The 13,143-nt window shown below is 44.3% G+C and overlaps 1 protein-coding gene across 1 annotated transcript in view; it reads left to right on the top strand.

Annotated features, from left to right (window-relative positions):
* The window catches only part of DOCK5 (dedicator of cytokinesis 5), a 234,346-nt gene that overhangs the window by 104,595 nt on the left and 116,608 nt on the right, over window positions 1–13,143 (top strand). The gene's annotated exons all lie outside the window — the stretch shown is intronic.

The following is a 13,143-nucleotide window of genomic DNA, read 5'->3' on the forward strand; positions in this document are numbered from 1 at the left end:
AAGATGGGGAAACCTTTTCCCCAGGGTAGGGACATTGATGAAATGAAATGGTAGAGTAGCTGGCATAGTCATTCAGTCAGTCTTCTCTGAACTAGGAATAAATAGCAATTATAAATAGCAATACAACTATACACAGATGTTACCGAATGCCAGGAGGTATTCACAAGACTTTATAAATTTGGTACTGTTGTTCACTGATTACCCTCCTCTCCTTTTCTCCATGTGTCCCAGTGAATAGGAGTGTAGTTTTTTCCATCTTAGCCACTTGAGGACTCAGCAGGTTGGCATTCTTTACTTTGGCCAGTGCTACAGAGCTTTGGAAACCCACTGTTGTTAAGCCATGGTCTAAAGACTCTACTTTTGGGGGGCTGGAGAAATAGCACAGCAGGTAGAGCATTTGCCTTGCATGCGGCTGACCCAGGTGTGATTCCCAGCATCCCATATGGTCCCCTGGCATCGCCAGGAGTAAATCCTGAGTGCATGGGCTAGGAGTAACCCCGGTGCACCGCCAGGTGTGACCCAAAAAGCAATCAAAAAGCAAAACAAAAATATAAAACAAAATAAAGACTCTCATTTTCTGGGCTGACGTGGTGCTATGGAATGGTTTGACTTCAGAATGCGAAGATAGGCTAGTTCAGTGGGGTGTTACACAAGACCTAGTGTATTCTGTCCACGGTAAACCATAATCACATGTCATGTGTAGGTTCATTATTAGAACAAGGTACATCTACTTGACCAGCACTGGGGGTTCCTCTCACCCACTGCCACTTCAAAAATAAATAAATAAATAAATAAATCGAGAGGGGTAGCTCTCTCACAAGAAGCCACAATACTCAAATTTCAATGGCAGCCAGCTTGCTTCTGTCTCCGTTTTAGGAAGCTCTTTTCTTGACACTGAAATGCACAAACTCCTCTTTCCTGGAGTTTTCAAGGATCACCACATCCGGTCTCTATAAACATCTTTGTGGCAGTCCAGGAATTCCTGTGATTAATGTACAGTCTCTTATCTGATATGTGAAGGGTTCAGTGAGTCACAAGCTGCTCTCAGTGATCTGGGAGCCGATCTTTTTTCCTTTATTAGGCTTTCTCATTGAGTCTTTTACTTCAGCAAGTCTTCATTTGACTGGTGTGTTGTTGTGTGGATAGAACACTAGAGTTAGGTGTTGGTGAGACATGAAGAGGTGAAAAAAATGAGTGGGGGCCTAGCTGGGCACCTGTGTATTTCACAGGAGCCTGATCTGGGGACGAGACGGCAAGTTCTCTGAGTCTTCATTACAATTCTCAAAAGTCAGTTGTAGAAAATTTGGGGGACATCTAACGCTCGGTCCTAGAACCTAAGTACTGAAAACAGGAATCACAAGTGCTTTCTGGTTTCTAAGCTTTAATGTAAGAGACGTGATTCCATCCAGCGTTGTTCTTATGATGGACCATAGCAGTAGAAAATCACCAGCCACTTTGGTGGTAATGCATGTGATTTCTCTGCCTGCCTATCCTTCAAGGACTAGTTTACATTTTTTTCTTCTTCATAATGTGTCTTCTGAACATACCAATCCATATAATGCTTCCTTCTCAACTAAAGGCATTCTTGCTGCCAAACCCATCATCTGACCCTTGGGACGCACACTTCTAATGCAAGTGATCTTTTGATCTCTTTGAGTTTGCGGAAAGAGCTAGCCTGTAAGTTCTTAATCACAAGCTCTTGTGGATAGAAGTGCTCTTTGGCTTCATTGATCATCTTATATGTACTTCTATTGAAAACATCTTCAGGTTCTGGTTACTTGCTTGATTAGTGTTGGATCTATATGGGAGATATTCACTTTGATGGTTGAGAAATTGCATATATATATGTTACTAAAAATAAAAAGGTCTTTCTGGAAATTGGTAAGTAGTGAAATATATTGGGCAATATAGTCCTGGGAGGTTAATTTTCATAAAGCAAGCCTAGAATTTATGAATAAGGAAGACCTTTCTTGTTAAAACACCACTTTGGGCTCTTGGTTCATTATTAGAGACATACCTCTACCCTCATTATTAGAGACATACCTATTATTCACAAATAATTGTGCCACGTCCAGTCTCTAATACAGGTGAGAAAGATGGAATCCGGGGGGAAGAAATCGAATGCCTGCATTCGAACTTAAAATTCATTAGTTAAATGATGGTAACTACTATCATTTGGGTTGAGAATTTCCTCTATGGAAGCTATTTAATAACAGAATTAGCTTCTGTGTGGGAATAAACCACCACTAACACCAACAACAAACCACTTTGGGCAGCATATTTTCATCAAGTACTTAATTCTTTCTTTGTCAATATTCAAAAATATTTTATGTGACTGCTCTTGGTTATCTAATAGATGTTTATTGTGTGAACCTTAAATCAGTTGATAGAACTGAGTAACCTGTTGCTGATTTTTTTTCACATGCTTACCCTTTATGAAATTTAGGTTAAATGGGGTTTTTATTCATTCTGGCTTTCTCTGTTTTCTTTTTATTCTTTCCTAAAGCATGGACAATTCACTGAGGCAGAATCTCTGAACTTCTTTCTCAAGAAAGTAAGAAGGATAATATAGAAGCATTATGTTTCACGGGAACATAATTTTATTTTAAAAGTAAAATAAAACCACATTTGTAGTTTCCTCTCCTTGCAATACACACACACATACACATACAAATTATTGTGTTTTTAAAAATTATGTGTAAATTCTTGCAATCTGTACACAATTTTTTTAAGATACACATTTAATTTTTTATCTTCTAGTTTTATGGGAAAGGACGTTAGCTTGCGGTTGCCTGAGGCATGCGCCAAACCACGCTGGCGAATTAGCTCAAGAGTTTTCGAAGATAGGCGGTTTTTTGTGGCTATCTCTCTCTTGGCGTTCCTCGCACATTCATGGAGGTGCTGAACCAGTCGATCGTATTCCTCGTCAATGTTGTCAACAATGGCATCTTCCCATGTTGCCGCAATAGTACCAAAGAGTTCCCAGTTGGTGGTCATTCTGGGAGTTCTCTTTTTGAACTTTGCAGCCCTTTCTCCCCGCTCTGTGAAGTAGAATTTTGCACGAAGGAGACGGTGGTCCAATCCCGTTCGAAATTTTGGAACAACAGCAACATCAGTCAGGCAAAACCGTCGATTGAATATGATGTGGTCTCTTTCGTTGTGGAATCATCCACCGGGAGACTCCCATGTCCATCATTTAGACTCTGCCTTCTGTAATTGTGAGTTACCATGAATGGTCTTGGTCGACATGATGAATTCAGACAGTCTCTCACCCTGTTCGTTCCATTCTAGGCCATGGGTCCCGATGTGAAGTTCTTCAGCTGATCTTCTCGGTCCTATCTTGGCATTAAAATCACCCACAATGATCTTGTAGAAGGTGTGGTCTTCTTTATAGAACTTCTCTAGCTCCATGTAGAACTTCTCGATTTCTCTTTCATCATAATGAGATGTTGGTGCGTAGACAATGAAGATAGAAACTGCAGGCAGTGAGCCACATCTATTCAAATGTAAACGTCCGATTCAGGTTGTTAGGCATTCGAATGAATCAATGCTCTTGGCCAAGTTTGTGTTGACAAGGACACCGACGCCTCCAACACCTCTTTTATCGCATGTTCCGAGGAACAATTCTTCTCCAGTGTCGAAAACGGCATGGTGAGATTCGTGCCTTCTTGTCTCGGTCAGACCAATGATGTCGTACTTGATTATTCGCGCTTGTACCATCAGGTCCTCGATGGATGCATCTGATGCTAGCGTACGTGCATTGAAAGTACAGACGATCATTTTTGTCTTCCTTCGTTGTGGCAGCCTAGGTCGGCCTTGAGATTTTGTCGGCCTCTCCTTTCTCATCCTTCTCAGTGCTGCCATGTCGGTGAAGCCTTCAGGGTCAGGTGAATGAGACCAGTTGTAGTTACTGGTTTTGGCATATCGAATACACAGCAGATAGTTTGCCAGGCTCTTCCGTGCGGGCGGAATACTCTCGGTAGCTTGCCAGTCTTTCCGAGAGGGATAGAGGCTTTTGGGGCTACCTCTAATCACCCTTGTAGGTGTTACCATATTTGAACCCTATCAAATACGGTACGACAATTCCGGAAGATGGGTATTTAGTGTCTTATGATGTGTTCAGAAAGCGTCCTGGAGTGCGGCGACGGCTGGGTAGTGGAAGTAGTGTCGCAAAGCAGTGCAGAGATGCGATCAAGGAAGACCTCAAAGAGAGAAGAGCAGAAGTACTGGTAGATGTGGCAGAAGCCGGAAAAAGTATTCGTAACGCCCGCCTATCCTTCGCCAACTATAAGACCAAGATGACTGCCCTCCGACGTCCTGATAGATCCATCACATCCTCCAGAACGGCAATGGAGAAGATTATCCATGACTTCTACTCAAATCTCTTCGATAGCCATGTCCACTTGCTGACATACCAAATTCCACAGGATGGATATGTCGTTCCCAACGTTCTCCCTTCCGAAATCCGACCCGCCATTTCATTGGTAAAGAAACAAACAGCACCCGGTCCAGACAAGGTCAGACCTGAACACCTGAAGAACCTGCCGTCAGTACTCATCAATACACTGGCTCGGCTCTTCACTCGCTATCTGTCTGAATGCAAGGTTCCGTCCCAACAGAAAACCAGCAGGACCGTACTACTGTTCAAGAAGGGAGACATCCATGACATTGGCAACTATCGCCTGATCTGCCTATTGTCTGTCATCTACAAGTTGTTCACTCGAGTCATCCTAAATAGGATTGGCAGAACACTAGATGAAGGACAACCATGCGAGCAAGCCGGGTTCCGCAAAGGATTCAGCACCATCGACCATATCCACATGATAACCAAGCTTATTGAGGTTTCTCGGGAGTTCAAGATGCCGCTCTGTTTAACGTTCATTGATTTAAAGAAGGCCTTTGATTCTGTTGAGACGGAAGCGGTCATTGAAGCCCTAGCCAATCAGGGCATTCAAGCCCAATATATCAGGATCCTCCGTGAGCTGTATTGCGGATTCACTACCAGGATCTCACCATTCTACAAAGAAGTGATCGTTGATGTCAAGAGAGGGGTGCGACAGGGTGATACCATTTCACCGAAACTCTTCAGTGCCACCCTCGAGAACATCATGCGACGACTGGAATGGGAAGGAATGGGAGTGAAGATAGATGGTTGGCAACTACACCACCTCCGCTTTGCTGATGACATTGTTTTAATAACACCAAACATCAGCCAAGCAGCACAAATGCTGGCCGACTTTGACCGTGAGTGTGGAAAGGTAGGACTACAACTGAATCTTACGAAGACAATGTTTATGAGAAACAGCCTTGTTCCTGACGCCCCATTCGCTCTCAATGGAACGACCATCTCCGAATGCAACAGCTATGTGTACCTAGGTCGAGAGGTCAACATGACAAATGACCTGGCACCCGAGTTGCGCAGGAGGAAGAGAGCAGCTTGGAACAACTTCAAGAACGTCGAAGAAATAGCTAAGAGGACGAAGAACCTCCAGCTCCGGGCACATCTCTTTGATTCCACTGTTCTTCCTGCATTAACATATGCCTCAGAGACCTGGGCCCTACGCAAACAAGATGAGAACGCTATTCAGGTCTCCCAAAGAAGAATAGAAAGAGCTATGCTTGGAATATCACGTTTCACTCAAATGAGAGAAAGAATCCGGAGTTCTGACATCCGTCGACGATCAAGGATCAGGGACGCTGTCTCATTTGCCAAGGTGTCGAAAATCAGATGGGCTGGTCACGTAATGAGATTTAAAGACGACCGCTGGACTAGAGCTGTTACTGACTGGATTCCACGGGATGTCCAAAGACCGTGTGGCCGCCCACCTACCAGATGGTCAGACTTCTTCGTCAAGATCATGAACGATCGTTTTGAGGCCCTTCATGTTCCCGGAGCGAACAGATGCCATTGGGCTACACTAGCACGCGACAGGGACAAATGGAGGCGTTACTGGCGCCCGCTCGAGCAAATCGACGACTAACGGGAAGTTAAGTGATTTATGGGAAAAATCAATTGTAAAGATAAATATACACATAATTTTGCAAATGCTTCTATTTCTCTATCTTTCCCTTGGATTTTTTCCCACAGATTAACAGGTCAGAATTTTTCTGGACATTATTTTGGTTTGGTTTGGGTTTGGGGCCAAACCTGATGGTGCTCAGGGACGATTCCTTGGTTCTGCACTGATTCCTTGATTCTCCACTCCTTGGCGGCCTTGGAAGATCAGACCTGTGCCAAACCAGTGCCTTGCCCACTTTACTATCACTCTGACCATTCTGTTGGACATTTTTAAAAGACTGTGGGGTTGCTGAGATGACTCAAAGAAATGAGCACGTGCTTTGTAAGCAGGAGGTCTAGGTTCAATTTCCAACACCACATGACTCCTGATCATTGCTGAGAGTGACCCTGATCACAAAGCTGGAAATACCATCGAGGCTTGCCAGGCATGACCTAACCCCTCCCTACTCCCTCTCCTGACCCCCACGCCCCCCACCCCAAACACATACGTAAAAAGACAACTGTGGTGTCTCAGGGTCTCCACATTTTCCTAGAATACATATCTTAGTTCCATTCTTTTCAGTGTATATTCACACAAAATTTGTATAGAGTCTTATGTCAGGAGAAGATGCAATCCCTTAAACAGATGTAGCCCAGCTGCAGCCCAGCTGTGTAGACACAGGTAATCGTTCTGGAAAGGGCTGATATTTGTATAGCCTTGGCTTATTTTCAGTAGTCTTTCTGTGACCTTGACAAGTAGTAAACATAAATACGATTCAAAGGCAAGGGGATTGCTTGTGCCAAAGAGAGGGAATCACTCATTTTAAGTAGAAGCGCTCCACGGTCCTTCTTTTGCTCTGTTACATCAGTGTTATTTGTTCTCATTTGACTTGTTTTTTCCTGGTGGGTCTGCATGTGGAGAAAAGCACACAAGTAGGACACTGATACGGGTTAGGAACCAGGCAGCTTAGTTTTCCTCCTTGGCCCTGCCTGAACTTTCTGTGTGGTTCTGAGCAGGTTGATCAACGTCTCCACTCAGGCACACCCCACTCAGTGATAGTGGTGTCCAGCCTGCCTTGTCCTCTCCCTAGAGTTGGGAGACTCTACGAAACGCCGGAGGCCCTGGAATCTTTGTGTGGGCAGACCATCGGGTCTCTACAGATATGACAGATGTGAGCATGTGGTTCGGACTGGAAACAGTAGCCACTCTGCAAATTTTCCCTCTGGACGTGGGGGGTGGGGGGTGGTGTGGGGGGGTTTGGCATTGGTCATCCTGCCTCCTGGGGTCCTGAAGCACCCTTCATGTACCTCTTTATCTAAGGCAACTTTGTCTTGTGTTATCGTCGAAGGTACGGTGGCCTTGAACACTTGGTTGCCAGGCTAAGTATTTCGCACCCTGGATATTGAAACTTTTGAGTTTAGGTTCAAGTTCAGGAAGCATCGGTCATCCCAGAAAGAAAAGAGGACGCGTGCCAATGCGCAGGGCAGATTAAGACAGTCCTTGGCAAGCTCTGCTTCCACTGCCGTCCTCAGCTGGAGCCTGTTTACTGGGCATGTTTTCAAGAGCTCATCAGGAAAGGAGAAAACGTGATGAATGAGGAGGTGGCCATCCGATGAAGGAGCAAAACTGGACTGTGTCCAGCACTGACTTGTTGAGTCGTCTTTCTGGGTAGATACTGACTTTTGGTTAGCAGCCCAGAAAATAAGCATGGATCTACATCTCATGTCATGCTATCATTCTTTCTTTCTTCCTTTAACTAAAATTCAGCACTTAAAAATGGACAAGTTGGGCTCGAAGATATAGTGCAGAGAGCTGAAGTTCAAATCTTGTGTGTGCAAGGCCCTGGGATTTGATCCTGGACACTGATCACCACAGGATCTGGTCACCCTCATGGCCCATGGGACCACCAGGACTGAACACCAAACTGTCAGGCCCAAAACACAAGGGCTTGTATCACTAGGAATGGGATCTGGGTTTGTATCTCTCTGGGAACTGGTGGGGTAGGTACCCACCCCCACAAAGAACAAAACAAAATGGACAAGCGCAGCGAAGCAATCATTTTTGAAAGAAGGACTGTCTGAAAATGAATCGTGAGGTATTTTGTTGTCGGAAGCACACTCTTGAACGTCTCCTGAAGAATTAGCACTGCACTCTTCTCGCACTCTTCTCTACCCTTCCAACTGGGGAAATAGTTTGGTGCACTTTAGACAGCCAGACTGTTTGACCCATGGAAATCTGGGTGGCAGTCTGAGCTGTTCTTCTTATGGAAAAGAATTCTGAAACATCCTGGTGAGAAAAAGGGACGGAATCAAGTCAGTGTGTGAAAATGAGGACCCATCTTTCATTTAAAGCCTGTCAGTAAAAATCAAACCTGGTGCTGCTTTGTAGTTCTGGAAATATCCACAAAAGGGGAAAAAAAAAATAGTTCCTGGAACTGAAGTGTGGGGGTGGGGAGAGCTGGCCAGGCACAATGAATTGCCTTTTCTTCTCATTCTTGCAAATCCAGGCAGATTAAAGCCACTCCAGTCTAATCTGTTTTGAACTGGTGGTTATTACTGGCTGCTGGGGCCCGTGCTCTGAAGTGTAATTAAGTGGGTCTCGTGTTAGAAACCAGTGTCTGATTGCTTATTACCCAGGACAGAAAATTCCCTTAGGAAAACCTCATCCCAGTGTCAGGGAATTCTCTTGTTTGTTGCAAGCCCACCGCTGCAGGGGCTCCCAGGCGAGGCAGGGGGTGCCCTGGCCCTGGATGGGAGCCGGCAGAGACAGTACTTTGGGCGGTTTGTTTTCTTTGACTTTGACTTTGTTCCCCGACTTTTAGGATGACTTGCACAATTTAGAGGGACAAACTGATTTTTCATTGGAACTTTCCCCCCAGTTATAAAACAGAAAAATTTATTGGAAAGTAGAAAAGAAAGAAAAATACCCCCCACTCCCCCCATGTGTGTGGGGGACTTAATATAGGACAAAGTCTTGGAAACTTTTTTTTTTAAGGTCAAGTGTTGCAGGGGACAGAGCGACCATACAGCAGGGAGGGCACATGCCTTGCACGCAGCAGACCTGGCTTTGGTCCCTGCCATCCCATATAGTCTCCAAACCTGCCAAGAGCCATTCCTGAACACAGTGCCAGGAGTAACCCCTCCCTGAGCATTGCTGGGTATGACCCCCCCAAAAAAATGACAATAAAGTTAAGCCTTGTAGGCTGGAAAGAGTTAAGTGCCTATTCTGCATGTTGGTTGACCTTGGTTCAGTCCCTGACACCAGGTATAGCTTTCCAACCCCCAGCATAGTGCCAGGAATAGCCCCCGAGTAGCGCTGCGTCTGCCAACCCACCCCACCGCAAAATTAAACAAACAAACAAAAAAACAAGCCAAGAAACCAACAAGTCAGGTCTTCACTAGTCAGGTGGTGTCTTTCCTGACAGAGAAATGATGCCAGCCTTGCTAGAGAGAGGGGCAGGAGCCCTTTCCATTGAGACCACAGCGAACATCGTTGTCCACCCAGACTTTACAGATACTCAACAAGACTGAGGTGAACTACAGTGAGCTCCCCAGAGGCGAAATGTGTGTGAGGGAGGAGGGCATTGTCAAACGCAGTTCATCAGGAAGTTGCTTGGAGAGTAATTGAGTTCACTGTCCTTGTCACAGACTGCCCGGCGCTCCTCAGAGAGAGCGGATCACAGTCCAGGTCCCTTGATTACACGGAAGGGAGTGGCCCAAGGGGGGTTCATCTTCCCTGAGTCACTTAATGTTAGAGATGAAGACCAGACTCAATATTTCCTTCAAATTTATTTTTATTTTCAATTTTTATTTTTATTTAAAACATTCTGGGAGCTGGAGCGATAGTACAGCAGGTAGAGCATTTGCCTTGCATGCAGCCGACCCGGGTTCTATTTCTTTGCCCCTCTCGGAGAGCTGGGCAAGCTACCCAGAGTATCTCTCCTGCATGGCAAAGCCTGGCAAGCTTCCCATGACATATTCAATATGCCAAAAACAGTAACAAGTCTCACAATTTGTTGTGAGACATTACTGGTGCCCGCTCGAGCAAATCGATGAACAATGGGACAACAGTGTGACAGTGCTATTTAAAACATTTTAAAATTTTTTATGAAAGAACCAGGATTTACGAAGTTATCGATTGCTGAGTTTTAGACAGGTATTATTCTTGCATCAATCCCACCACCAGTGTCCACTTCCCACCACCAGTGTCCACTTCCCTCCACCAGTCCCTTGAGCCTTTCCCGACTGCCACCTGGACAGGCACATTGGAATGTTTGGGTGCCATAATTTGGAGCTTATATTTTCAGTGTTGTTGACTCGAATTTGCACTCTTTTTTTGTTAGACATGATTGCAGCTAAAATCCACACAGAATGAAATGAAAAATGATTTCCACAGAGAAGAGGAAAAGTCAAAGAACAGAGGGAAGGGTAGTGCTTTTGTGGGGTTCCGGGGTGGTTCCAGAGAACATTGCGTGGATTGTGGGAAAGTTGAGTTTTCTTGGTGCTAGTATCCCAAATGTCACCCATAAGGTGAAATAGCTAGTCCTTTCATTCTTAGAGAAAAAGCGCTCTTATTTGTGACTTGGACTTTCTGTGAGGATGTTGAGGGTAGAAGTGGGGCCTCACTGGGGCAATGCTCAGGAATCATTCATTGCAGTGCCCAGGGGTCTTATATAGGGATCTGGCGATGCAATCCAGGTCAGCTGTGTAGAAGGCAAGCACCCTACCCGTTGTACTATCTCTCCAGCCCCCAACAGTTCTTACGACATGTTCTGAGCAACTGTGGGATGATTTTTACTATCGGATAGGAAAAGATTCTCTGTCAAGTGTAGCTCTTCCTTCCTCAGACTGAAAATGGGAGGGTGTTTTCAGTTTGAGCTGTCAAAATTTGATGTTGAATCACTCCTGTATCCCAGGAATGTACTGACGTTTTGAAGAGAGAATCGGAGAGATTGCTAAGTAAATTATCTGCCCTCCTAAATTATGTAACAATGTGGGATAGTGAGGGAAAATAATTGGCTGGGCTTAGAATGAGGCACTTGGGATGGTACCATTCAACCAGCAGGCTTGAACTCTGGCAGAACTGAGAAAATTGTGCGGTGGGAAACCAAATGTGGCAGGAAAGGCAGCCATTCCGGAAGTCCTGGTGCGATGAGTTGGTTGGGGGTGTTGGATTTTCTTCTTACCTGTCTTCATTTCCTTCCCCGGGAAGCCATAGTGTCAGGGGTCAGCTATTGCTAAACTTCTACTTAGAAGTATCTGAGGAATGCAGCAACAAAATTAATTTTCTTCAAATAAGTGGAGAAATCACTGCTTTGCTGTGTACCAGCATGTCTCTTCAGAATTAATTTGGTACCATGAATAAGAGAAGAATGGCTGCTTCGTCCTTCTTTGGGGGGAAAATTGGCAAACAAAGCTGATAGGGACAGGCAATAATTAAATTGTCTCGATAGTGTCTAATATAATTGAGACCAGAAACTTGTAAACAAGTGCTTTGAACAAAGTGTGCTCCTCTTTCTCTCTCTCTCTCTCTCTCTCTCTCTCTCTCTCTCTGGCTCCCTGGCTCCCTGAGGCTTGGAGCTCTTTCTTTACCATATTACAAGAGTTCATCTTGTTATTAATATTAAAGCAGTTAAAAAAAACAAAACAACAAACCTAACTAGGTTTAGGCATGGATGTAGCAAGAAAAATATTCACTTTTGCCTTGCAGCTTTGAAAGGCAAGATTACAGTGACTTAATTTCTCATTCTTATTCCAATTTAAATGAGGATGAGTTGGAAACATTTTATGCAAAATGAACTATTGCAAAAAAAGGGGGGGAGTCTGCCTTATTAAAAACTGGAATTAAAAAAGTCTCATTTTTATGCTTTTCTAAAGGTTGTTGTAATGATCAAGAAGCAATTCAGAAAATACTAAAAAGAGAAAAAAGAGGGGAAAAAGTGAAAATGCTGAAAGCTATGAGCGTGGGTTGTCTAAAAATGTGGAGCAGGCTTTCATGTCTGTTTTCCAGATCAATAGTGTTAATGGAGCGTACTGTAATCAATAGTGTTAATTGAGCATATTGCAATCACAAATAAACAAAACCTCTTTCCTTCGTGTTCTCAAGGACCTTTGAACTTCCATTAGGGCTTTTTTTTTCTTTGGGGGCTAGGGTGCTTCCATGCTGTGCTCGGGGGCCCAAGGAGCTACCCCCAGGGATATTTGGTCAACTTGCTCCTGATAGTTTGGTGTTGCTTGGACCCTCCAATGACGGGGACCACTGGTGCTTCACTGGTACTGTTGGGGTTTCCTCTAGGGCTACCTGTGTCTGGGGTGGACCTCGTGGTGCCCGGGAGAGAGCTGTTGTGCCTCTTTGACCCCTGATAGTCCCAGTCCCATTGGCTTCTGCTACCACAGTCCCCTTGCTGCCTTCCATTGCCCCTTCTCAGCTGTGGGCTCGTATATCTTGAGATGTTTTCAAACCTTTTTCTGCCTTTTGCCTGGCCCAGTCATCTGTCTTTGGAATGACCACAGAAGACATCACTATGAACCGTGTAGCAATGAAAAACGTGTGTGTATATGAGGTAGGGGGGATTATTTTAATAGGCACTGTTTTCCTATAATTTCAGAAGACTTTTATTTTCTAAACATACAACTTTTGGCTGATAAACCAAAATAATTTTTTTCCTAGTATGTGTGAGGTGAGTGGAATGATGAAGCAAGTTTTCCTGTTTAAAAATATCTCAAACGATGCATAATTTTTTCCTGATCAATCTATCTATAGTGACCTCCTCCCATTTACACCTATCATTCTGCTTTGTTTATTTACCTTCTGGAATTTTTTAGAATCCCAAATTATTGTGTGTGTCTGTTACACTTGCTACTGTCTTTCTCTCTATAATATGACAAGATCCTTACTTCCAGCATATATCAGATTCTTGTTAATTGTTTTTATTGTTTAATTTTTAAAATTATTATTATTATTATTATTTGCTTTTTGGATCACGCCCGGTGATGCTCAGGGGTTACTTTTGACTCACACACTCAGGAATTACCACTGGTGGTGCTCGGGGGAACATATGGGATGCTGGGATTTGAGCCCGGGTCGGCTGTGTGCAAGGCAAATGCACTACCCATTGTGCTAGCTCCAGCCCCTGTTTAATTAA

Source organism: Sorex fumeus, unplaced genomic scaffold (genome assembly GCF_029834395.1).
Source record: "Sorex fumeus unplaced genomic scaffold, SorFum_2.1 ptg000039l, whole genome shotgun sequence".
Lineage (NCBI taxonomy): Eukaryota > Metazoa > Chordata > Mammalia > Eulipotyphla > Soricidae > Sorex > Sorex fumeus.